Raw genomic sequence first — 25,464 nt, 5'->3', positions numbered from 1 at the left:
GTTCTGTTGTTAGTAGTTGATGCTCCGATTGCCGCTCACATTCTCACAACACAACACCCCCTCTAATGGAACATTCCAGGGTGGATGTGCGTTGCGTCACACTCCGTGGCCAATCTGCGCATGTGCATGGGGAATCGATGCTTAAAAACTGTATTTTTCGCTGTCAATTTAGTTCTGATCGATTAGGAATGTCTTGCGCCGTGTTCAGGAGACTCAGGCGCATACAAGTTTATTCGATCATGTCTCTAGCACCCCCACAGCCGTATCTGCATCACTTAATGTCAAGGCTCTCATCCACATTTCATTCATAAAGAAAAGAAGAAGAAAAAACGACAACAGATTGTTCGCCAGGGGAGCTGCGCAGGTCCACAGTCAACAATTGCCCTCATCATTGGTGAGACGCTGCCCTCTAGTGGCCGGTGATAAACTCTTCACACAGGTGTCCCCATGGACTGGATTCAGGTATGTCAATAGACAGTGAATGACCCTGGAATTCGGTGGACAGTCCGCTGTTTTGTAAATTGTGAACAAGGACAATTAAATTGTGAACAAGGACAAGTAAATTGTGAACAAGGACAATTAAATTGTGAACAAGGACAATTCAATTGTGAACAAGGACAATTCAATTGTGAACAAGGACAAGTAAATTGTGAACAAGGACAATTAAATTGTGAACAAGGACAATTAAATTGTGAACAAGGACAATGAAATTGTGGAAAAAAAAAAGTCATGATGATGTTGCCAGTGAATGTGCAGAAGACATTTAGGTATTGATTGTATATATAATATATAGGGGGTTATTGGGGGGTACCCATGTACATGTCAAAATACTTCCCAAAGGTCAGTGAATACCACGACCACAACACCAGAGCACCTACGGGAGGCTGCAATTCGAAACTGGCCACCATAAATGTCCAAACCCCCCCCACCCCCACCTAATAGACAGTCCCCTCCCCACCGTATGTATATTTCTCTCCCGCCCACCCACCCCCTCCTAATGTACAGTCCCCTCACCACCGTATGTATATTTCTCTCCCGCCCACCCCCTCCTAATGTACAGTCCCCTCCCCATCATATGTATATACTCTGTCAGGATCTATGGGTAACAGTACTGTATATTTGAATACCGTATATGTCACAAATGTATCAGTACTAAATAACTGTATGTCCCATAAATGTCATGTATGTTGAGTATGTCATAAATGTCAATATGAATTGAAAATGGGGGACCCAGATGTAAACAAGACAAACGTCTTTCTCTGGTCTGCATCCCCTTAACAATTGTGTGTATTTAGCCGTACTGTATTGTACCCATTCTGCAATCTGTTAAATAAAGTTTTCATTCATTCATTCATTCATTCATTCATTCATTCATTCATTCATTGATCTGATTGGTCAATTTCTTATGTAATTATTTCATTCCTATTCATTTTTTATTTTCATTTTTTTCTACAGTATTTAGTGAACAGGTTATTTTTTTTTCTATTAAGCCTGTGTGAAAGTAGGACCATGGCAGAGGGTGGGACATACTTAGGGGAGAGGGGTAATACAGATGTGGTTGTGGATATAGAATTGGGTGTGGGAGGGGGATTTTACAATCGGCTCTCAGAGACAGAAGCACCAGGACCAGATCCAGTCACATTTGACACTCCACAGCTTACCTCCACAAGGTATGTAGATCGTGCCAGGCCAAGTCTACCACCAGTTAATGAGCGGCTAACAGGTGAACAGCCAGAGTTAAGTGCACTCATCACAGCTGGCAAAAAAGATTGGTGGGTCCATCACAGCTAAGCTGCAGTCTAGCAGGAGCACAGACAGTATTAGGTCTCTTGAGGGTTAGGAGCATGGCAGAGGGGGGGACATACTTAGGTGACGGTGAGGATGCAGGTTACTTTGTGATAATAATATAATAATGGATTCAATTTGTACCGCACTCTACATTCGTGATGCAGGATTATTTTTTATTTTTTTTAAGCCAGTGGGTGTTAGTGGGGGATTTCTGTTTCTTCTCGATACACTCAGATGCTAGAGACCTTCTATTACAGGAGTGATAGCTCAGGAACGAGTGTGAGGGATGGAGCTAGAGCCTGGAGCACTAGAGACCCAGTAAATTTTTTTTGAAGCCAGTGGGTGTTAGTGGGGGATTTCTGTTTCTTCTCGATACACTCAGATGCTAGATACCTCCTATTACAGGAGTGATAGCTCAGGAACGAGTGTGAGGGATGGAGCTAGAGCCTGGAGCACTAGAGACCCGGTTAGATTTTTTTTGTTAGTGGGTGTCTATCATTTCTTTAATAAGTGCCAAGAATGGTGTGGCGTATCAGGCGTCGTGCTGGTCTAAGGGAATTCTGAGGCTTGATCAATCTTTTTTATTCCCTGAACCTCTTATGGGGGGTGACTTTTGAGTCGACTGGGGGACTAGGTCCTTTTCTCTTGTGCCAGGTCTAGGTTAGTGGTAGACTATCTATTTTTATTTTTTTCTCTTTTTATTTCTCTCTTGCTCTGCTGACACAGGATGTTGGTGAAATTTCAGGAGGGGTGAATGTAACAAGTGTCAAATGAACATTGTTTTATTATTATTATTAAGGATTGAAATGTCACCAAAATCCTATGTTTACAATTGTTTATTATTTCTGTATACCAAAGACACTTTTATATGAATCGTCACTTTAAGAGTTCACGGTCAAGAGCTGTGCTTCCGGTTCAGTAAGCCAGTTCATTGTCTAGCGAGTACTTTTCCGGTTCTAGTCACTTCGCGCGAGGCGCTCAATCTGAGAGGTATACGTTATTGACTCCCATGTTGTAAATATTCAGATAACGAATTCTATGTTAGTAATTGAGTAATGTTGACTCAGTATTGTTGTTACAAATGTTTGGGTCAATTCTATGCACAATTGAATGGTTGGTCGGTGAAATTTGCCGTCAAATGCAGTTAGTCATTATGATTCTTTGTCGACAGATTGACTGTCGGGACTGGAAACGAATATAATGCCTTCTTTTGTGGTACTTTTGCTATTCATTGTGTACAGGTATGTGTATTCTCAATTGTTTCTTTTATGTTTATGTATTCACTTTGCACACTTTATACATTTATATTCAATGCAATTCATGCTATGCAAAGTACTGTGTTGAAACGTGGCTAGGCCACGTTCATGTAGTGACGTCACTAGTCACTTCGCGCGAGGCGCTCAATCTGAGAGATTGACTGTCGGGACTGGAAACAAATATAATGCCTTCTTTTGTGGTACTTTTGCTATTCATTGTGTACAGGTGAAGCAGCAATAAATGTGCCAACAGTAGAATCGTCTCCTCCTTTCCTGTGGCGTTTGAAGTCCCCAGAACACAACGCAGACAGCACGTGTGTTAGCCAGACCTACACACAGAACATCCGTTACACGCGTGAACACTTTGGGCAACCAACATGTACTTCCACGTTTCTCTGATTGGCCAGCGTTGGCCAGCGCTCTCCTTCGTGAATACCAGCCACTCTACACTCGTTTACCCACTCATGAGTCACGTGAAACACTGCAGACCACTGATTGGTCAGAAAAGAGACGCGTCACTCATTGGAGGCTCTCCAGAAAAACAGAAAGCCGCCATCTTTAATCTTGCATAGTAGGATTTCATTTGCAGCAGGAACAAGTGCAATAAACAAAAAAGGATACAGTCACTGTGTATTCTGCCTCATTTATTGATGAAACAAAACCGACATCAACACAATTTGCCACCGAGCGGAGAGTTTAGTTTCACAAAAAGATCGCTGACTTGTTAAGCTTGTTGTTGTTGTTGTTAGGTTAGGTGCTAATGTTGTGCTAGACTGGTGCCGTTACAGCTTGTTAGCTTAATGCTAACGTTAGCAGATAGACACGAGAGCCTAGGTAACGTTAAAGCAATGAGAGGTAGCGTTAGCAGAATAGACACAACGAGAGTCTCGTTAATGTTATTATTGATTGAATGAAAACTGTGTTTTACTCTGGCTTGCGCCTAGCTCACGGACATAAGTTAGCTATGCTGGAGCTCTCAGCTGTACACCAGCGGCCCCAGCTTGTTAGCTTAATGCTAACGTTAACGTTAGCAGATAGACACGAGAGCCTAGGTAACGTTAAAGCAATGAGAGGTAGTGTTAGCAGAATAGACACAACGAGAGTCTCGTTAATGTTATTATTGATTGATTGATTGATTGATTGAATGAAAACTGTTTTACTCTGGCTTGCGCCTAGCTCGCGGACATAAGTTAGCTATGCTGGAGCTCTCAGCTGTACACCAGCGGCCCCAGCTTGTTAGCTTAATGCTAACGTTAGCAGATAGACACGAGAGCCTAGGTAACGTTAAAGCAATGAGAGGTAGTGTTAGCAGAATAGACACAATGAGAGTCTTGTTAATGTTATTATTGATTGAATGAAAACTGTGTTTACTCTGGCTTGTGCCTAGCTCACGTACAAAGCTATGCTGGAGCTCTCAGCTGTACACAGGGAGACAATTACGAAATGCGCATGCACGCGTTACCGGCGTAGGGCGTAGAGGGCTGGCCGATCGCTGGCCAATCAGAGAAACGCGGAAGTACATGTTGGTTGCCGAAAGTGTTCACGCGTGCGGGGCTTCAGGGCTTGTACTCTGTGTGAGGCTGGGACGCCTGAATACTTTCGACAACAAATGTTTGTTTCCGCGTCTTTGATTGGCCACGCACATTTCTGGTCATGTGACATGTGCGCCAATCGTGGGACCGCAAGTTTCTACACTGGTTAAGCTTAGGCGCTCTTTCGAAGTTGGTTAAGGTCAAAGCTTACCAAAAGCACAAGCAGTGAACTCCAAGCCCACGTGACTGAACTGAAACTGGAAAGAAACAGACTAAGAAACGACATAAACTCCATGATCAAAACTGCAAAAAAGAATTTCATCAATGACAAAACTGAGGAAAATGTAGTAAATTCCCACAGAACCCTACAATAATCTGAGGTTATTGTAGTACAGTACAAATGAGATTGCTTATCTGGAAGGAGGAGAAAGGGATCATATCGATAGAATTGTTGATCTCTTCATCTGACTTAAAGCAGATGAAGAATTAAACGTGTAGCCAGGCAAACCATGAACTATAGTCCAATTCAACATTTATTTGATCAGAGTCAGAGGCCAAGGTGAATAGGACAAAAGATTATCAGAAAACATTAACAGGGCTGTCTGTGTACAGAAATCACAATCAGGTTTGCATTCTCAAACCTCAATATGTACATAAACAGTCACTTGGTAACATAATTTGAACATACATTGACCATACTGCACACATTATACATGAGTAAATCTGGTTTCAGATATTAAGGATTACACTAAACTTAAACAACAAATGGTGTTTCCCATGTATTTACTCACATAAAATGCAAACAGCACAGCAGCAGTCTCTCGGTGGTGGAGCGGTGGAGCCACAGACCCCTGGGGTTGGTTTGGTCTGGGCTCCTGAACTACCATTTTGTATCCCCTTATATACTATAAATTCTAGCCAATAATGGTACATTTTCCTAATACAGTTGATCCAATCAGGCGTCTTCTGAGGGCGATCTCCTGTGGGGGCTGGCAGCCCCCACCTCTGGGTTTCTCTGTGGGGGGGCCGGCTGCCCCCACCTGCTTGATCCCCTGTGTGTTCCTGTTGGGTCTTGTCTCACGGGTGGGGGCTGGCATGATGTCATCTGGTGGGGTGGTGTGAATACGCTTTGACCCTTTGGGCCATATTACCATACAGTACTAATCTGGTCACAGTAGGTGTGACCTTTGTCTGTTCAACTGTCCCTGCGTCTCGTTCCTCATTTAGCCCTGCAGCCACTTCTGCTAAACAGTATACAAGGCATAATGTTATGGTTTCCTAATTATTCACACCTATTAATTATGAAATTCAACGTCAATATTACCACATTCCCTACTTTGACGATTCTTATCGTCACATATGATATATTGACTTGATTTTCTATACATACTAACCATACATTTAAATAATAAAATTCATTTTTTCCAAAATTAAAATTCATTTTTTCAAATTTTCGCTATTTTTTCTTTTTCCTTTTTTCTTTGGTACATATCATCAATTAGCTTTTGCTCCTCAAGGCTCCTAGCCAGAGGCCTACTTTTTAAACAACAACTTTTGGGCTTGTTGAAAACAATAAAACAATTTAATCTAATCATTATACCTATAAATAAAACACAATTTTTAAAAACCCATTTTTCTTAAGTTACAGCACTTTTGATTCCACATTCTTTCATAAGATCTGAGGATGACACAGAAATTAGTATTCATTTTTACATACATTTTGCTTTTTTCTCTTGTTAATTCCTTTTCCAAGACAGCACAATCACATCTGCATAATCAACTCAGTTGGTCTTCTCACCTCTCCCCCCTTTATGAACATACCATGGACACAATACCTACCACCTCGGCGCAGAGTCGGGCAGGGAAGGCGGAGCATCACACAAGGAAAAAAAAAATTTCACCACCTCATTTTGGCCATAATCTACACCTAATATTCTACCTATGTGCATGTGTTTAGTACTCCTGCGTTGTGTCATAATCTATACCAGTTGTTACCGTTCAGTCACCTCCCGTTCAACATACCAATCAATCACGCTTTCCCACAGAGGCCCTTGCTCAACTCCTTGCACAGTCTCTGACCGTTTTCGCCCCCCTCCACCCCATGCTGGCCACTGTTCGTAGGCCTGCGACCTCGTCATATTTTGACCCATGACTGTATTTCCTTGGATCTACAGACGACTCTGTCAGCCTGGCGGTTTGTCCCAAACCTCCGGCCGCTGTTCTCGGGGCTATTTTGAAGGAGGGGCCAGCGTCCACAAGCGACCTCTCTTCACAATCCAACAATCTCCCACAGGAAATGACTGAACGGGTTCACACCATTGTGTCATAATCTAATGAAATGTATTCCTACACATCTTCCATGATCCCTCTACCTGTGACGGTCCGCCCTCCCCCCTCGACTGAAACTGCGAGGGAACAAAACACAAAACAAATTTTCTTTACATAATATGTCAAATATTCTCAAGAGAAGCCAAATGTTAATCATTATGCAAACGTGATACTTAGCTCTTGTCGACACTCTGTTGACGTTTCGACGCCACTTCCTCCAGCTTTCTCCACTCACTCAGACCATGACAGAGAAATAAGAAACAAAAGGCAAATAATCAAAAAAAAACATTCCAACAGACCTCACATGTAGACCACCTCAATGGTTATCTAAAAAGAAAAGAAAAGAAACCTAAAACCCTACATCTAAACCTCATCACACCTATCATTGTGATTTTGACACCTTTCAAGCCAGCACAGTCACCCCCTACAGGCTCCATTCACACCCATTCAGGCCACACAATCATAGATTAAAAATAGAAAAGAAATCTAAAAATTTAAATTCAATACCTCATCCATACAAAACATTCAAAAGAAATCAAATCAAAATGAAAGTAATAAAATAAACTCCTTCAGTAAAACAAATGATATGAAACAAATGATAAGCGACAATAATTCCCAGGTCTATTTGTGGTATAACCCAAGTGGTTTGATACGCTTCTTATTCTGATAGACAGGATAACAGCCCTACTACTCATTAACGTCATTATTGTTTTATTTTACCTAGATATGACTTATACTAAAAGTGGTCTGCTGGCTCACCCAGCTGACATCTGATCCCGACACAAGATCTAACATCCTGTCTATTGTTAGGCCTTAACTAGATAACAGAATCGGTTTACGATGTCATCAACAGCTCAATCATTCACTGAAATCAAAAGGACATAGACAAAAACAGACTACACATATCATAAACAAATACTTTTAAACTCTCTCTCATACACTCTTTAATCAACCACAGACAGACAAACAATGTTAGTTTGTTTCTCCCTTTCCTGCTCTTAACTTTTCTGCTCTCAACCTTTCTGCTCTCAACCTCAGGCTACTACAGCCTCTCCTCACATCAGCTCCTCTACTCTCACTTCAAAGACGGACTGGAATCCATCTTTAATTCAGACCTATCCATGCCTTCCAGTGCACAGACAGACCCAAATATTCCCTTATCAAAACAGTTAACATTCATAAGTCATAACCCCAAATGAATGCCTACTTTCCTGATTGTCTCACTCACTCACCCAGCTGTTCCCTGACAAACCTTCCCCTGTCTCACCTTCCTGTCACTTCCTGGCCCCCTGGCCCATTACCCCCACTTCCTGTCCTCTGCTCTAAAATAACTCCATCTGTTATCTCACTTTGACTGTTCTCTCTTATCTCCACCTGTGACCTCTTTCCTGTTGCATCTAATAACAGGCGCTACCACCATATGCAGGCCCCCTGCAACTTCATCAAAAGGTTAATCATTTCATACACCTCACCCTGGGGGCAAGCCGCCCCCCCAGGTTTGAACAAAACACACATTCCTACTGCCACCAGGGGAGGCTAAATCCCTTCCCCCCAGAGGTTAAGTAGCACATATTTGCAATTTCACCTAGTCACAGACAGTGTCCTAAGTACAGATAACCACGGAATAAAAACAATCATTTCAATCACTGTAAACACAATCATATCAAAATTTGTCATTGCAGCAATAAAAGTGTATTCCAACACAGCAAGCCTCCATCAATAAATTATAATTCCCTATGATTCAGAGGCTTGTATCAAGCATTAAATGTCCTAACCATATTAACAGTGTATTAAAGATTTAACAATCTAAAACAAGCATAAACACAACCTCATTTATCTCAGAACAATTGCACTCTAAACAAATCTAAAAATCACATCCTTTACAAAACAATATTCATGCATATTATAAATATAAGCATTTTTACCAAAAGCCACCCTTTAGCAATAAAACATCATTAGTGGTTAGTTCCAACATGCTAAGACTAAAAAATTGTATACAGGATTTTCCGGGAACGTTAACTCCGTACATATGTGACATATGATTCTAATGTAGATGTATTAATTAAATATAATGCAAACAATATGTCTTTTTCAGTGTAGAGCGCTTTCCCAACTCAGCCTGTAGCTTCTCTCAAACCCCACTATGTCAAGACTATACACTTGTGTAACATAATATTGCCTAGTTTACAAGTCCAATGTGTATCTGGTTCATGAATCCCAGTGTAAGTTAAGGGGCATGTATTTTAAATCCATCTAATCCTATTTTAACCGCCTGTCCCTATCACATGTTACCCCCACACAATTTGCAGTAATACCCACTCCCAGAACATTGTCTACAATTACACAGAATGCACAATACACAACATACAAGCACAACCACTTACAAAATGCAGAATGTCCACTAGAATGCACAATATACAAACACAACCATTTTACAAAATGCAGAATATACCCTTACCCGTTACCCCTGGCCCCTGAGCGAACTACCACGAATGAATTAGACCCAATCCACGTTGTACCGCGCATGCGCAGTGGCCAACGTTGCTCCCCGGACGATGTATTACGGCAAAGCATAACTAATATCATAAACGCCTTGTTCCAACATAACACACCACCACGACATCAACCACGTTCTCTAACCCTTCCCAAACATCATTCTCAAAACTCGAAATGTAACATATGTCGCTCGCAAACTCCACAAAACAACGGCACACAAGCTAACTAGCTTAGCCAGCTCTAATGCGACGTTCTATGCCCTCACGGGAGCCGTGCCTTTCAAGATCCGTTCATCCACGCAATCCGCTCAGTACCAATCCAACCTTAAACAACTCACACATGCTTAAAATAACCAACCACTTTTATAGAAAATAATTTTTAAAACATTCACACCAACCAACGCCGCACACATAGTCCAACACGAATCCTCTCTCCTACCCTTCTCTCCACCTCACTCCATAGTACCGCGAACGTTACACACTCTCTTCAACACCATGACGTCATCAAGCAGCGACTTCTTAATATCATACACAATCGCTACCGCATCAATAATAACCCTCAAAACGGCCACAATCTCTCCACCCTACGCCTCGATTCGCCTCTTACCTGCAATCGCCGCCACAGTGTTTAATCAATTCTCTCATAACGCCATCGTAACGTCCCCAGTTTCACCGCAGACTTTTCCACAGAGCTAAGCTAGCTAGCCCCCATCACCAGTATGACTCGCCCCAGACCTATGTTCGTTGGTCATTAAAATATCATAACAATACAACAATAAGCTCCTACGCTTCGCCAATCATTCCTAACCATAGCCATAGCCCCCCATACAATCATTACTGAATGTTTAAGCTTACCATAGCTCCGTTGAATTCCCACTAAGTACTTATCAGTCATCTCGACCGAATTGTTTTATTAAGTACCTATTTATTGTCACAGCGTAACGTAGTTAACTAACACGCCTGTTCTGCTTGAAGTCAAACAAGACCCAACGATCTGCTTGGCACGGCTCTAACCACGAACACGCACCTTCGTTTAATTCGGCCGGATGGTTCCTGCAGGACACGTCCAGACTATCACGCGATTAGACAGTAAACCATCCCTATTGGGCCCCTCAAGCACGAACACGAATAAATGCCTAACCATAGCTGCAATATCATTCACAACCAACTTATTCTAGACCCAGCTTATATCAAAAAACCACGTATTCCTCTGTAACTTCACACGCAATTTCCCCGATTTTACGAAGGTTCCCACTCATGCTTACCACACCTGATTTGCATGTTCTCAATAGCAACAGAGCTCATTCTATACACAGCTCTCCTTCCATTCAGAACACCCAAACTATCATTCATTACCGCGCTCCATTTCCCGAGAATACCTTCTAGGGTTCTAGTATTTACTCAGGAAGCGCCACCCTATCGTACGCCAAAGACCACCGTGGTTCCCTGGCCAGAAAAACCTGTAGTCAGTCGCCATACGACGCTTATAACCTGTCCCGTAAACAGATAGGCTGTGAATCCCCAATTTCTCTTCATGTCTCCATGAGGCTTCTTGGTGCAACCCCCCTCGTATAGTTCATAAAGTATATTCCATACGAGGCTCAACCCCCGTGGCCCGCATAGGCCGCGACCAGCCTCCTGTGTCTGAACAAACACACAAACATAAAAAGCCCACGTTTGCATGTTCACAGCACAACAAGCGCGATCCTCATACCTCCGGACATCCTAACCTAAGTCACCGCTCCCCCATCCCTGCATGCAAAAGCCATATTCACCGTGGGTCCCAACAAGTGGCGTACACAACCAACCTTCATCCTGTCCCTCTCCTCCATTTCAGACAACAAGCCCCTCGTCTATAACTTCAAACGCAGCAACCCCCAGCTCTTTTCCCCGTATGTCCCCAACACACAGCAAGGTCCAGAGACCTCACCGCACCTCTTCAGGGGGGGGCACACCAGGGTGGGAAGAACGGCACCATTTCTGTAGTAAATTCCCACAGAACCCTACAATAATCTGAGGTTATTGTAGTACAGTACAAATGAGATTGCTTATCTGGAAGGAGGAGAAAGGGATCATATCGATAGAATTGTTGATCTCTTCATCTGACTTAAAGCAGATGAAGAATTAAACGTGTAGCCAGGCAAACCATGAACTATAGTCCAATTCAACATTTATTTGATCAGAGTCAGAGGCCAAGGTGAATAGGACAAAAGATTATCAGAAAACATTAACAGGGCTGTCTGTGTACAGAAATCACAATCAGGTTTGCATTCTCAAACCTCAATATGTACATAAACAGTCACTTGGTAACATAATTTGAACATACATTGACCATACTGCACACATTATACATGAGTAAATCTGGTTTCAGATATTAAGGATTACACTAAACTTAAACAACAAATGGTGTTTCCCATGTATTTACTCACATAAAATGCAAACAGCACAGCAGCAGTCTCTCGGTGGTGGAGCGGTGGAGCCACAGACCCCTGGGGTTGGTTTGGTCTGGGCTCCTGAACTACCATTTTGTATCCCCTTATATACTATAAATTCTAGCCAATAATGGTACATTTTACTAATACAGTTGATCCAATCAGGCGTCTTCTGAGGGCGATCTCCTGTGGGGGCTGGCAGCCCCCACCTCTGGGTTTCTCTGTGGGGGGGCCGGCTGCCCCCACCTGCTTGATCCCCTGTGTGTTCCTGTTGGGTCTTGTCTCACGGGTGGGGGCTGGCATGATGTCATCTGGTGGGGTGGTGTGAATACGCTTTGACCCTTTGGGCCATATTACCATACAGTACTAATCTGGTCACAGTAGGTGTGACCTTTGTCTGTTCAACTGTCCCTGCGTCTCGTTCCTCATTTAGCCCTGCAGCCACTTCTGCTAAACAGTATACAAGGCATAATGTTATGGTTTCCTAATTATTCACACCTATTAATTATGAAATTCAACGTCAATATTACCACAAAAACAAAAACAAACCATGTGAACTTTGGAAATTACTCAATAATCAACTAGGCTGCAGTAAAAAACTTAAAACCAGATTCTCAAACATAAACATAAAAACGGACAACACGCTCATCACAGACAAGCTGGATGTAGCCAATTACTTAAACACTTTCTTCACAAACATAGCCACAACACTGGTAAACAAACTACCCTCCCACTCAGGGCATTATGGGGTAGAACACATAGTAGCTTACTACAAAAACCTAGGGGTCCACAAGGATGACTTCAAGCTGGAAATGGTAACAACAGATGAGGTACTCAAAAAACTGAGCGCCCTCCAACCTAACAAGGCCACTGGCCATGACAACATCCCCTCCAAATTCCTCAGAGACTCAGCAGCCGCCATCACCCCAGTCATCACACACATAATAAACCTCTCCATAAAACAGGGACACGTCCCCAAGGACTTCAAAATTGCGAGGGTGACCCCTCTGCACAAAAAGGGCAGCAAATTAGACCCAGGCAACTACCGCCCTGTTTCTATTCTCACCTCCATCTCGAAAGTCATGGAAAAAATTGTCTACAAACAGGTCGAAAAGTACCTAGCGGAAAAAAATCTAATTTCCCTTGATCTACATTCTTGCATGTCGAAACGTTTCAGGATCTTTTCCACATATCTCTTCTGGGATATTTTTACACAATTTTCAGACTGTTCAAAATCCATACCTAGAAAATGCTTTAACCTCCCAAGGTCTTTCATTTTGAATCTGGTGGAGAGCATCTCTTTCACCTGTGCTAGGCTCCTGGTGTTGTCAGCTGCTATGATCAAATCATCTACCCAAATGACGATGATCACTTTTCCCGACTCCTTTGACTCCCTCGAGTAAACACAGAGGTCTACTGGGTTCTGTAGGAAGTGATCTTTGATAAGGCATGTATGAAGCATCTCGTTCCAATTTCGCCCAGACTGTTTCAGGCCGTAAATGGATTTTTCCAGCTTACACACTAGCTTCTATCCTTTCCTTTCGTAACCCTCAGGTTGTTCCATGTATATATCCCTATCTATGGGTGCGTGCAGATAGGCTGTTTTCACATCCATCTGATGTAAAATTAGGTTGTCCTCAGCCGCTTTCTGCACCACTACCCTTATACTGGTCAGATTGGCTGTGGGGGAGAATGTTTCACCATAGTCTATCCCCTCCCTCTGACTGTAACCCTTAGCTACAAACCTTGCTTTGTACTTTATCGTGGCCTTCAATACCCTCCTTGATTGAATACACCCATTTTCCTCCCACTGTCTGTCTGCCCTCTGGTAACTTGGTTAGAGTGAAGGTGTGGTTGTCCTCTAGGGACCTCATCTCCTCATCCATCGCTCTCTCCCATTTACTTGATTCAGGGGACACTATGGCCTCTTTAAAGGTCTGAGGTACCCCACTAACTACCCTGTAGCAGTAATCAACGGTGATGGGTGTACTGTCCTCCTCGTCCCTCCCTTTCCGAGCATAGTCTGTCAGATACTTTGGGGGTCTGTGTTCCCTTGAGGGGTACCTCCCACTGCTTGGGGCACTTGACGTCACCCTCGGGTGCTCCTCGTCATCGCCCTCTGGGGGTGGCTGACTGTCTGCCTGCACGACTGTGCTAAGTACACTGGGCTGATGTGTCTCTGTTTCTACACACCTTACTCTGGAGTCCAGCTCTGGCTCCTCTGTCTGTGTCTCGCCCTCACATGTTGTCTTTGTGACAAACTTGACTAGCCTGTGTTTCTGCACTACCCCTTTACCGGGATAATAAACCAGGAAAGTGGGGCTTCCCTTGTCATGCCCTACAAAGAGTCCTTTTTCACATCTGGACTCGAGCTTTCCTCTGTCCTGCAGGTACGCATAACACACTGATCCAAATCGGTGCATTCTGGCTAGATTACACTTCTTTCCTGTCAGTGCTGTATACGGGGTGGTGCCCGTGTGCTTATTGAAGCACCTGTTTCTGGTGTAAGCGGCTTCTTGCACCGCATAGTGCCATAGGCTCTTAGGTAAGTGACTACCTACTAGCTTACACCTAGCCATCTCGAAAAGAGTACGCCATTCTCTCTCTGCCACTCCGTTCTGGTGTGGGGAATATGGACATGACGTCTCGTGTCTTATCCTGTTCTTCCTCAACAGTGATTGGAACTCTCTGTTTCTGAATTCGGTCCCGTTGTCGGACCTCAAACATCTTACTGTACCATAAGGGGCTATGTCCGCCAGGAATTTTTCCGTGGCCTGGAGTGTGTCACTATTTGCTTTAAGAAAGTAAACAAACACTGCCCCTGTGCACACGTCTGTAAAAGACTGTACATATCTAAAGCCTCCTATGGACTCGTTCCTTACTGGACCGGCAAGATCTGTGTTAACCAACGCAAGTGGTACTTTTACTTTTTCTGTGGGATTTCTGTTTCTCGATTGAGCAAACTTCCCCTTTATGCACACGACACATTCTTTATCAGGTCTACACTTTTCGCCTTCAATGTGCATGCCCTCTGTCACTGCTTGCAGTTTCAGTAAATCCTCGTAATTACAATGACCCATAATCTCATGCCATGTCTGAATATCGTGGCTGACGGTTACTTCAACCGTATTCATATAGCAGAAAACATCAACAAATATAATTTGCTCAATAACTTAGCTCAACAGACCACGCTTCTGTACCAGCACAGAAAATATTTAAAATAAAATATTTTAATACAAAATAACGCTATAAATGCGAGGAACGATATGGACTAAAATAACAGGACATGTTGCTAGGTAAACAATTGTCTAAAGCCATCGTTATTTGGGTCATTCTACCAGAAACGTACATTATCTGTCCTGGGATTGTTAGTGAATAAAACTTGTATAATCCAAAAATTTATAAAACTGACTAGATGGTTGATTTCTGGGAGTTGTTCTGTAAAGAAATATGTCCTTCCTTAGGTTCTCGGGTGTTTTTTTCTTTATTAAAAACACTTGAAAATTACAAATCCTGAAAAATGGCCTGTCCTCAGCCAAATTGGAGTTACGTATCTTTCAGTTTTGTTAAGCTAAAAGCTGTCATTTAAAAAAGAAAACACCATTAATAACAAATGTAAGTTGTTATCATTCACATTAATTGATTAAAAACATGAAATTATACATAAATTCTACAAATAAATTGTATTTTACAACTGTTCCCATGTTTTCGGTCAGTCCTGTACGTTTACATAAAATACTACATAAAAAGTGTGCAATACTCCTTTAAGGTTGTGACTCAGAGGAAGTGACATAATTTGACAGAGGAGACGTCAGGACGCTGATCAAGGGTAGTTCTGTCATTGAATTGTTGAATGATCTTCTTTTTGCATGTTTTTCTGAGGAGGACAAGCTAAAGCGTCAGGCCCTGTCACGCTAAAATATCCCAGAAAACAATGAAATTGTTGTAAATCCAAAACATGTCTAAAAAGGTTACTGAAATTCCTTTCTTGCACGCTAAGTTTTGTCATGTGGTCGACTACAGGCTAAGCAATGGCAGTTAAAATGGCCAACCATCAGGCCCTGTCACAGCCTTGTGTGACAGGGCCTTTGAATGGCATTGTTCCTTTTTATTACTTTTATTGCATATAATATGTATTTAACACATGCCATAGTAAAACATTATTTGAATAAAGAGACAGTACACTGTATGTTTTTGTAGATACAGTACTGAATTTTGCCGTCAGACACATAAATATGGTTGACAAGTGTCATGTTTAAATGTGCTATACAAATACATTTGATTGATTGATAGAATATCAGGCCATATAAATGACCTTATTATGGCCAAGTCAGAAGTCACACATCTATCACAGATTGAAACAAATGTATGCCTGATGTACAAATCTGTATTCATGTATGCAAACGTTTTATAAATTGTGCATAATTAATTTTTAGATTTGAGAGTACGAAGTTTAGTATGAAATCTAAGCACTTTTTAAATGAGGACCCTGGTTACTACACATGCACGTGCGTAGCACAAGCAGGGTTTTGTTTTCACTCCTGTCTGTGTTTGTTCATTGTTATTGTATCTGTAGCCATGTTATTGTTAAATTAAATGTGTTTATATTGAATTATTATGAAATTAGTTTATTGAATTAAAAAGATGTTTGGACAATATCCTAATGAATTAGGTCCTTATTATATGGAATTGGCTGGATTTGACAATATCCGTCTAATATTACATTATTATCTAATATAACATTAAAATCATAATTTTAAATAGGAATGATTACCAAAACTTAATTAAAGAACACAAAACATAACCTTACCTGCATCAACTAAATCCATAGTCAGCCCTGTCACACAGGACATTATGATATAAAAATTGACTATTTGAGAAAATATTGATGAAATAATCTCTTTAACTGTGTAAATGAACCAAACAGGTTTTTATCCAGAATAGATATTTATTTTCCAACATTAGGCGTCTCTTTAATGTTCTATATAGCCCTTCCTCTACAACTAGCCCGGAGGCTGTCATCTCACTGGATGTGGCCAAAGCTTTTGACCGTGTGGAGTGGGGCTATCTTTTCGATACGTTGAAATAGTTTGGACTGGGGGATAACTTTGTAGCCTGGGTGAAATTACTTTACACCTCTCCCACTGCCTCAGTAAGGACTAACAACACACGTTCAGCACAGTTCCATCTACACCGCTCCACGAGACAGGGTTGCAATTTGAGTCCACTCCTGTTTGATGTCGCCATTGAACCGTTGGCCATCGCACTTCGATCAGACCTTCGTATAAAAGGTATAATCAGAGGGGGTGTTGAACAGAGGACCTCCCTGTATGCAGATTACCTGCTTCTATACGTTTCTGACATCTCCACATCTATTCCAGCTGCACTTGACATATTCACCCGATTTGGCCATATTTCAGGGTATAAACTAAATTTAGACAAAAGCGAACTTCTTCCATTGAATGCAGAAGCTCGAAGTTATCCACTGCATAACTTTCCATTGAAAATCTCCCCCATGGCTTCAAATATCTCGGTATCCAAATTAGGGATACATTTGGGGACCTATTCAAATTTAATTTTGGCTCTCTAATGACTCGATTTCAGGAAGATTTTGATCGTTGGTCATTATTACCTCTCTCTCTCTTGCTGCACATATCAATTGTGTTAAGATGAACTCTCTCCCAAGGTTCTCTTATCTTGTCCAGTGCCTGCCTATCTTTCTTCCCCACTTATTCTTTCAAAAAATGTACAGCCTAGTGTCCAAATTCATTTGGAATAACAAAGTTCCCAGAATTAGTAAAGCTCTATTACAAAGGCCTAGACCTCTGGGTGGCATGGCTTTACCTAACTTCAGAGCCTACTATTGGGCAGCCAATCTCAGAATCATACAGCAATGGCTAGTCAGACAAACCTCTGGTGTGCCCTATGTGGGTTGACATCGAAGCCTCATCCGTCAAACCTGCCTCACTAACTGGTCTTATACATGTCCCCAGTGGTTTTCCAATGGCCCCCTACTTCAAAAATATTATCGTTAAAACTATCAGAATTTGGAATAAATTCAGACGCCACTTTGGGTTAAAAACTCAATCCCACTTGGCCCCGATAACAGCTAATCCTTTATTTCACCCCTCATTGATGGATGGAGCATTCTCCTTATGGGCCTCACTCGGTATTCAATCCAATCCAATCCAATCAACACACAATTAACACACTAGGTGACCTGTATATATGTAGACACCTGAATATGTCTAACAATAATTCAATGTGTCTAACTCTAATTCCTTGTACTCTACTGTGTTCATGATAACGTTGTGTAACTTGTTGACCCCTCTTGATCCTCCATATCCTAACATTGACACTTAATAGTGGGACATAATACTGGACTGCCGCCAGGAGGAGCTGGTGCGACATTGGGCAAGGGGTGACAACAGGTGAAGAAGGACTGGCTGAAGGTGGGGCTGCTGTAGCGGAACTACCTCTTCATCGTTTTCCACTGAAGGAAGCAGACGTGTAGAGCAGGAGCTCTCGACCCTAAAGACAGGCGGAATATGACTCCCGTCACGAGGCGGGTTAGTAATGTAGTATGCGATAGCTTAGCTTTCCAGTTAATGCTAAAGATACGTTTTCACCAAGAAGAAGATGTCTTACAGCCGGAGAGCGCTGTGGATATTGCACGCGCTGCGTTTTAGCTAAAGTATAGGCGGAAGGCAAGGGGGTCGCCCTGACCCACAGCTTAGCTTCAAGTATAGGCCTAGGAGCACAATTAGCTTGCGCGTCGTTCCACCCTCTCCCAGCCAAACAGCGGACACCGCAACGGACGTCGCCGGACTGCACCCACCTCCAGCCTTATCCTAGCCGACGACCTCCAGCAGTCACCTGCCTAACGTCAACCCAGCCCGCCTCCTGCTATCACAGGTGACAATCACAGGACTTTTCGACGGCCATCTCACCACACGGACGTTCGGTGGTGAGAGCAGGCCAGCCCTTGGTTAAGTACACTCAAGCCAGTTACAGTGAGCGCTCCGAGTGCTGGAACTTTATCGGTAAACATTCTCTTTGTTCAGAGCGTGCCCTTTAAGGGCGAAGAGAATAAGTACTTTGAACCGACACTGGTAGCAGTGATTAGGGGCGCCCCGACATTTATTATTTTGGGGAATGCCGGCTATAGATAGGACTTTTGTTTTCAATGTGGGCCCACTGTCTTTTGGTTAAGTGTGTTGTGTGATAACGTGTGTTCCCTTATAAAATCCCATTGAGTAGCTGTAGTACCCCTCTCCCTCTTTCCCCCCTCTCCCCACCTACGGGTGAATGAACAGGTAGTGTGACCCTTAAAGGGACGGGTTCCATTACTGTATAGTGACCAGTGTGGGAAGAGCTTCATTCATTACCGTAAAGTGAGAGCACTAGGTGCCCAGTATTTCAACCCTTAAAGGGACGGGTTCCATTACTGTATAGTGACCAGTGTGGGAAGAGCTTTATTCATTGTGCCTTGTGTTAATTGCAGGTTAAAGGTTTCAGTAAAGAGAGCTAAATGGGAGCACTGTGTGCGTGTCTGTTGTCTTAACCCCTTCCTGTCCGGGTAATGCACTTTATTGTTTAACCCTTTCCCTACCCCCTGCCTATGCATCATTGGGACAGGTCTCTGCTCGCCAATCAGGAAGGGTACTGCTTTGGGGAGAAAGTATATCATCCATCATTACTGTCATCGGGTGTGGGAGGGCGCAGGAAGTATTGAGGGAAGTGTGGGGAACTACTGCGAGTCGCCCTGGAGGGCAAGAAGGATCAGCGCACCACCCCTAGGTTAGTGAATCCTAGGCCCCATCCACTCCCTCTGCTAAACCTCCACTCCAATACTCCTGCCCTACAGTCGTGGACTCAGCCGGACCCAGATCTGCTGCGTTCCCACTACCAGGTGACAGTATACATCCACTTCCATAAAGCAGGGATAATCCACCCTGCTACATATAGATAATGTTTTTGCCTCTTTTCAGCAATTATCAGAGAAATATTCAATCCATAGCCGACATTTCTTTCGGTATCTACAGATTCGTAGCTATGTCTGTAGCATTAACCCTATATTTCCCAACCTTAACCTTCCAGAGGTAACACCCATCGACTCCTTTTTAACCCTGATGTCTTCCACCAAGGACATGATATCGACTATGTATAATCTCATTATCTCCTTATGTCCCACCCCAATACACAATATTAAAAGTAAATGGGAGGATTTAGAGGAGGAGATCTCAGATTGTTGACAAGCTAAAAGCAATTGGTTTTGATAGTGTTATGGTTTGAAACCGACCCCAATAGCACAACACAAGACAGGTATGAGAGTAAGCCAAAACAGGGCAATATTTATTATATAACAAAAAGCGGCACAGTCCCTTTAAGGGAGAACACAAAAAACACTAGAGTCCATGAAATATGAAACTGCGGCACTGTGCCTTTAACAGGCGAACAGGCTAAGGGACTAGGGGCACAGGAGAGGGGGACAGGGACAGAGGCCCGGAGAGGCGGGCTAGAGACAGGGACAGAGGCCCGGAGAGAGGGGACGGGGACAGGAATCCAACGGCGGAGGCCGGGCACAGGGACCCGACGGCGGAGGCCGGGCACGGGGACAGGGGTCCGACGGCGGAGGCCGGGCACGGAGATCCTCTTCCGTCCCTACACCGAGTAGGGCTCTGCTGCTCAGAAGGAATCCTCCTCCTCCTCCTCGGATGCTGCAGACGGGCAGCGCAGAACAAAGGGGGTCCCAGGTGACCGGGGCGAGAACACGCCATCCTCCCGTGGAAATATGGAGCGATGGCGAGCCGGGGTCCGAGGGAGAACACGCCATCCCCCCGTGGAATAGGGAGCGATGGCGAGCCGGGGTCCGAGGGAGAACACGCCATCCCCCCGTGGAATAGGGAGCGATGGCGAGCCGGGGTCCGAGGGAGAACACGCCATCCCCTCGTGGAATAGGGAGCGATGGCGAGCCGGGGTCCGAGGGAGAACACGCCATCCCCCCGTAGAATAGGGAGCGATGGCGAGCCGGGGTCCGAGGGAGAACACGCCATCCCCTCGTGGAATAGGGAGCGATGGCGAGCCGGGGTCCGAGGGAGAACACGCCATCCCCCCGTAGAATAGGGAGTGATGGCGAGCCGGGGTCCGAGACCGGAGACGCGGCAGGTGATGGTAGCAACAAGATGGCACGACGTCTGGAGTGAGAACAAAGGGATCCTCCCGTGGAAGTCTAGAGAGCGAAGACGATGTCCCACTCCAGGAAACGGCAGTAGATGGTAACGTACAGAACCCGCGTACAGAACACAGAACCAGCATACAGAAGCGTACAGCGTACAGACGCGCACAGCGTACAGAACCGATGTAAAGAACACAGAACGACCCGACAAGGACTGGAGGGGAGTCTGCAACCTAAGTACTCTCCCGAGCTGATCGCAAACTCCCAACAGGTGCGTGAAGGTAGGGGAACAAGAATGTCCAAAGGTGGGGGCTGGTGAAGAGTAGGAGACAGGGAAAAGTCCTCGCAAGGGTGGGGGCTGGTGAAGAGTAGGAGACAGGGAAATGTCCTCGCAAGGGTGGGGGCTGTTGAGGAGAGTAGACAGGGAAAAAAGGTCCAGGGACAGGCGAATCCTCACAGTACCTCCCCCTCCACGGGAGCCACCGGGCGACCCAAAAATCAGACAGCGGGGCAGGGGACATGACAGAGCAACCAAACAACAAAATAAAATGGGCCATGCTAGCAGGGGAAGCTACACCTAAAGTGGGGCTAGCAGAGGGACAGGGTAGCTGCCAGGGCATTGCTAGCTACAGGGCCTATGCTAGCTGTACTGCTACATTAGCATAGAGGCTGCGCTAGCTGCCGGAGCTAGGCTAGCAGACAGGGCTGGACTAGCATGAGAACACATGGGGTTAGCTGCAGGGGCTAAGCTAGCAGACGGCTGGACTAGCTGAGGAAGCCGGTTAGCTGCAGGGGCTAAGTTAGCAGACGGCTGGACTAGCTGAGGAAGCCGGTTAGCTGCAGGGGCTAAGCTAGCAGACGGCTGGACTAGCAGAGGAGAACAAGCTAGCTGAAAGGACAGTCCTAGCTGTGGGGAACAGGGTAGCTATCAGGGGAGCTAATGAGGCTAACAGGGGAGCTAACAGGGGAGCTAACAGGGGAGCTAACGGGGGAGCTAATGAGGCTAACAGGGGAGCTAACAGGTGAGCTAACAAGGGCTGTCTCACATACACTGTCTGTGCTGGCTGGGGTCGTCGACTGGTCGGGTCGTACTGTTATGGTTTGAAACCGACCCCAATAGCACAACACAAGACAGGTATGAGAGTAAGCCAAAACAGGGCAATATTTATTATATAACAAAAAGCGGCACAGTCCCTTTAAGGGAGAACACAAAAAACACTAGAGTCCATGAAATATGAAACTGCGGCACTGTGCCTTTAACAGGCGAACAGGCTAAGGGACTAGGGGCACAGGAGAGGGGGACAGGGACAGAGGCCCGGAGAGGCGGGCTAGAGACAGGGACAGAGGCCCGGAGAGAGCGGCTGGGGACGGGGACAGGGATCCAACGGCGGAGGCCGGGCACAGGGACCCGACGGCGGAGGCCGGGCACGGGGACAGGGGTCCGACGGCGGAGGCCAGGCACGGAGATCCTCTTCCGTCCCTACACCGAGTAGCGCTCTGCTGCTCAGAAGGAATCCTCCTCCTCCTCCTCGGATGCTGCAGACGGGCAGCGCAGAACAAAGGGGGTCCCAGGGGACTGGGGCGAGAACACGCCATCCTCCCGTGGAAATAGGGAGCGATGGCGAGCCGGGGTCCGAGGGAGAACATGCCATCCCCCCGTGGAATAGGGAGCGATGGCGAGCCGGGGTCCGAGGGAGAACATGCCATCCCCCCGTGGAATAGGGAGCGATGGCGAGCCAGGGTCCGAGGGAGAACACGCCATCCCCTCGTGGAATAGGGAGCGATGGCGAGCCGGGGTCCGAGGGAGAACACGCCATCCCCCCGTAGAATAGGGAGCGATGGCGAGCTGGGGTCCGAGGGAGAACACGCCATCCCCTCGTGGAATAGGGAGCGATGGCGAGCCGGGGTCCGAGGGAGAACACGCCATCCCCCCGTAGAATAGGGAGCGATGGCGAGCCGGGGTCCGAGACCGGAGACGCGGCAGGTGATGGTAGCAACAAGATGGCACGACGTCTGGAGTGAGAACAAAGGGATCCTCCCGTGGAAGTCTAGAGAGCGAAGACGATGTCCCATTCCAGGAAACGGCAGTAGATGGTAACGTACAGAACCCGCGTACAGAACACAGAACCAGCATACAGAAGCGTACAGCGTACAGACGCGCACAGCGTACAGAACCGACGTAAAGAACACAGAACGACCCGACAAGGACTGGAGGGGAGTCTGCAACCTAAGTACTCTCCCGAGCTGATCGCAAACTCCCAACAGGTGCGTGAAGGTAGGGGAACAAGAATGTTCAAAGGTGGGGGCTGGTGAAGAGTAGGAGACAGGGAAAAGTCCTCGCAAGGGTGGGGGCTGGTGAAGAGTAGGAGACAGGGAAAAGTCCTCGCAAGGGTGGGATAGTGACTTTTTGAAAGTGGGTAGTGATTCACATTCCTTTACAGCTTTGGGTAGGGCATTCCACATTGATGTGGCATAATTGTGAAACGTGTTTAGTCCCTTGTTTGAGCTGAATCTGGGTTTAACATGATTTGTGGAGCTCCCTCTGGTGTTGTGATCGTGGTATTCACTGACCTTTGGGAAGTATTTTGACATGTACCTTGGTCGTGTAGTGTATCTTGTAGACCAGGCCCATTGCAAGTTGCTGTACTCTGTCGTCTACTCTAAGACATCCTAGGTTGTCAAAGTGGGCAGGGGTGAGGTGGGTTCTAGGAGTAAGGTCAAGCAGTAGTCTGACCAGTTTGTTTTGAGATGTTTGTAATTTAGTTTTTAGCGCCTTTGAGGTGCGTTGATACCATGAGGTGCAAGCATAGTCGTAGTACCCTTGAATGAGTGCTCCTGCCAGAGTCTTCAGGGTATTCTTGTTTACCAGTGAGGAGATCCGGTACAAGAATCGAGTTCGTTGGTTGACTTTTTTTATTACATTGGATGCCATTTTGTCACAGGAAAGATTTTCCTCTAGGATGGAGCCCAGGTAGGTAATTTCTTCTTTCCTTGTGACAATATTGTCACCCACTGTAACTGAGAAGCCGTCGGTCTTGCTGAGTTTGTTATTTGAACCGAAGAGAATGGACTCTGTTTTGCCCATGTGTAATGATAATTTGTTATCAGCGAGCCATATGCAGATTTTGCCTAGTTCCTAGCTGAAGGTTTTTTCAACCTGTAACTTGTTCCTGTCAGAGACCAGCAGGGCTGAGTCGTCCGCAAACAGGAACAAGTTGCAGTCACAAGCTGACGACATGTCATTTGCATAAATTAGGAACAGTAGCGGACCTAGTATGCTTCCTTGTGGAACACCACAGCTCACTGTGAGGGGGGGGGGGGATAGGGTACCGTTTACCTCCACCATCTGTTCTCTCCCCTCCAGGTAGGATTGCATCGAGCTCACTGATAGGCTATCAAAACCAATTGCTTTTAGCTTGTCAAACAGAATGGTGTGATTGAGTGTCGAAGGCCTTTTGTAGGTCCAGCATGACCATGCCGCAGTATTTGCCCGCGTCCACCTCTTGTTTGATGTGGTCGTTTAAATAGAGAAGGCATGTGTCAGTGGAGTGGGATGTTCTGAAGCCAGATTGGAATTCGTAGATTAGATTTTTTTTCGAGAGGTACTTTTCGACCTGTTCGTATACAATTTTTTCCATGACTTTCGAGATGGAGGTAAGGATAGAAACAGGGCGGTAGTTGCCTGGGTCTAATTTACTGCCCTTTTTGTGCAGGGGTGTTACTCTCGCAATTTTGAAGTCCTTGGGGACGTGTCCCTGTTTTATGGAGAGGTTTATTATGTGTGTGATGACTGGGGTGATGGCCCATCCATCAAAGTATCAGAATGTTGGGCGGCTACGTGGCGTAGTGGGCAAGGCGCTCACCACGAAATCTGGAGACGCTGGGCTTGCCTGTTCGAGCCCAGCGCTCCACATTTGCTTTCAGTTTAGCTGGTCGTCCGTACTAATACACATTGGCCGTATTAGGGGGTGGGAAACTGATGGGTGGGGATCGGGCGTTGTGGACAGCGACTCCTACAGGTCGGTTGGTGCGCCTGCGCAGTAGAATCAGGAAGTGTCGGGGGCAGCGTGAGCCTCCCACGCGTTACTCCTCGCCACTGAGAGATCGAGCTGCGCAGGTGAAAAGATGCGACTGCTGTTACCTCAAGTACCGGAGGGGACTTGTGCTATGTATGACTTAGTCCACATTGCAGCCGGCTTGTGGGAGGCAAGAAACAGCGTTCGTGACAGGGGAGGGTTGAATTGGATGTTACGAAATTGGGATGGGAGAAAATATAGAAAATGGGAGAAAAAGTGGATAAAAAAAAAAAAAGTATCAGAATGTTTCATAAAAATTCCCGCGGTACTGGCCATACTCTCAGTGCGCGTCTCGTGACAGCTGTCGGTGGCTTAGCGCAGCCAGTTACCGGTCATCAATATCGTAATGGCCAAACGACCAGGAGGACAGCGCGATCTA

The sequence above is a fragment of the Notolepis coatsorum genome, assembly GCF_963971535.1.
Source record: "Notolepis coatsorum genome assembly, chromosome: 19".
Classification (NCBI taxonomy): domain Eukaryota; kingdom Metazoa; phylum Chordata; class Actinopteri; order Aulopiformes; family Paralepididae; genus Notolepis; species Notolepis coatsorum.
The sequence above is the reverse complement of the archived record's forward strand: the minus strand, read 5'-3'. Positions refer to the sequence as shown.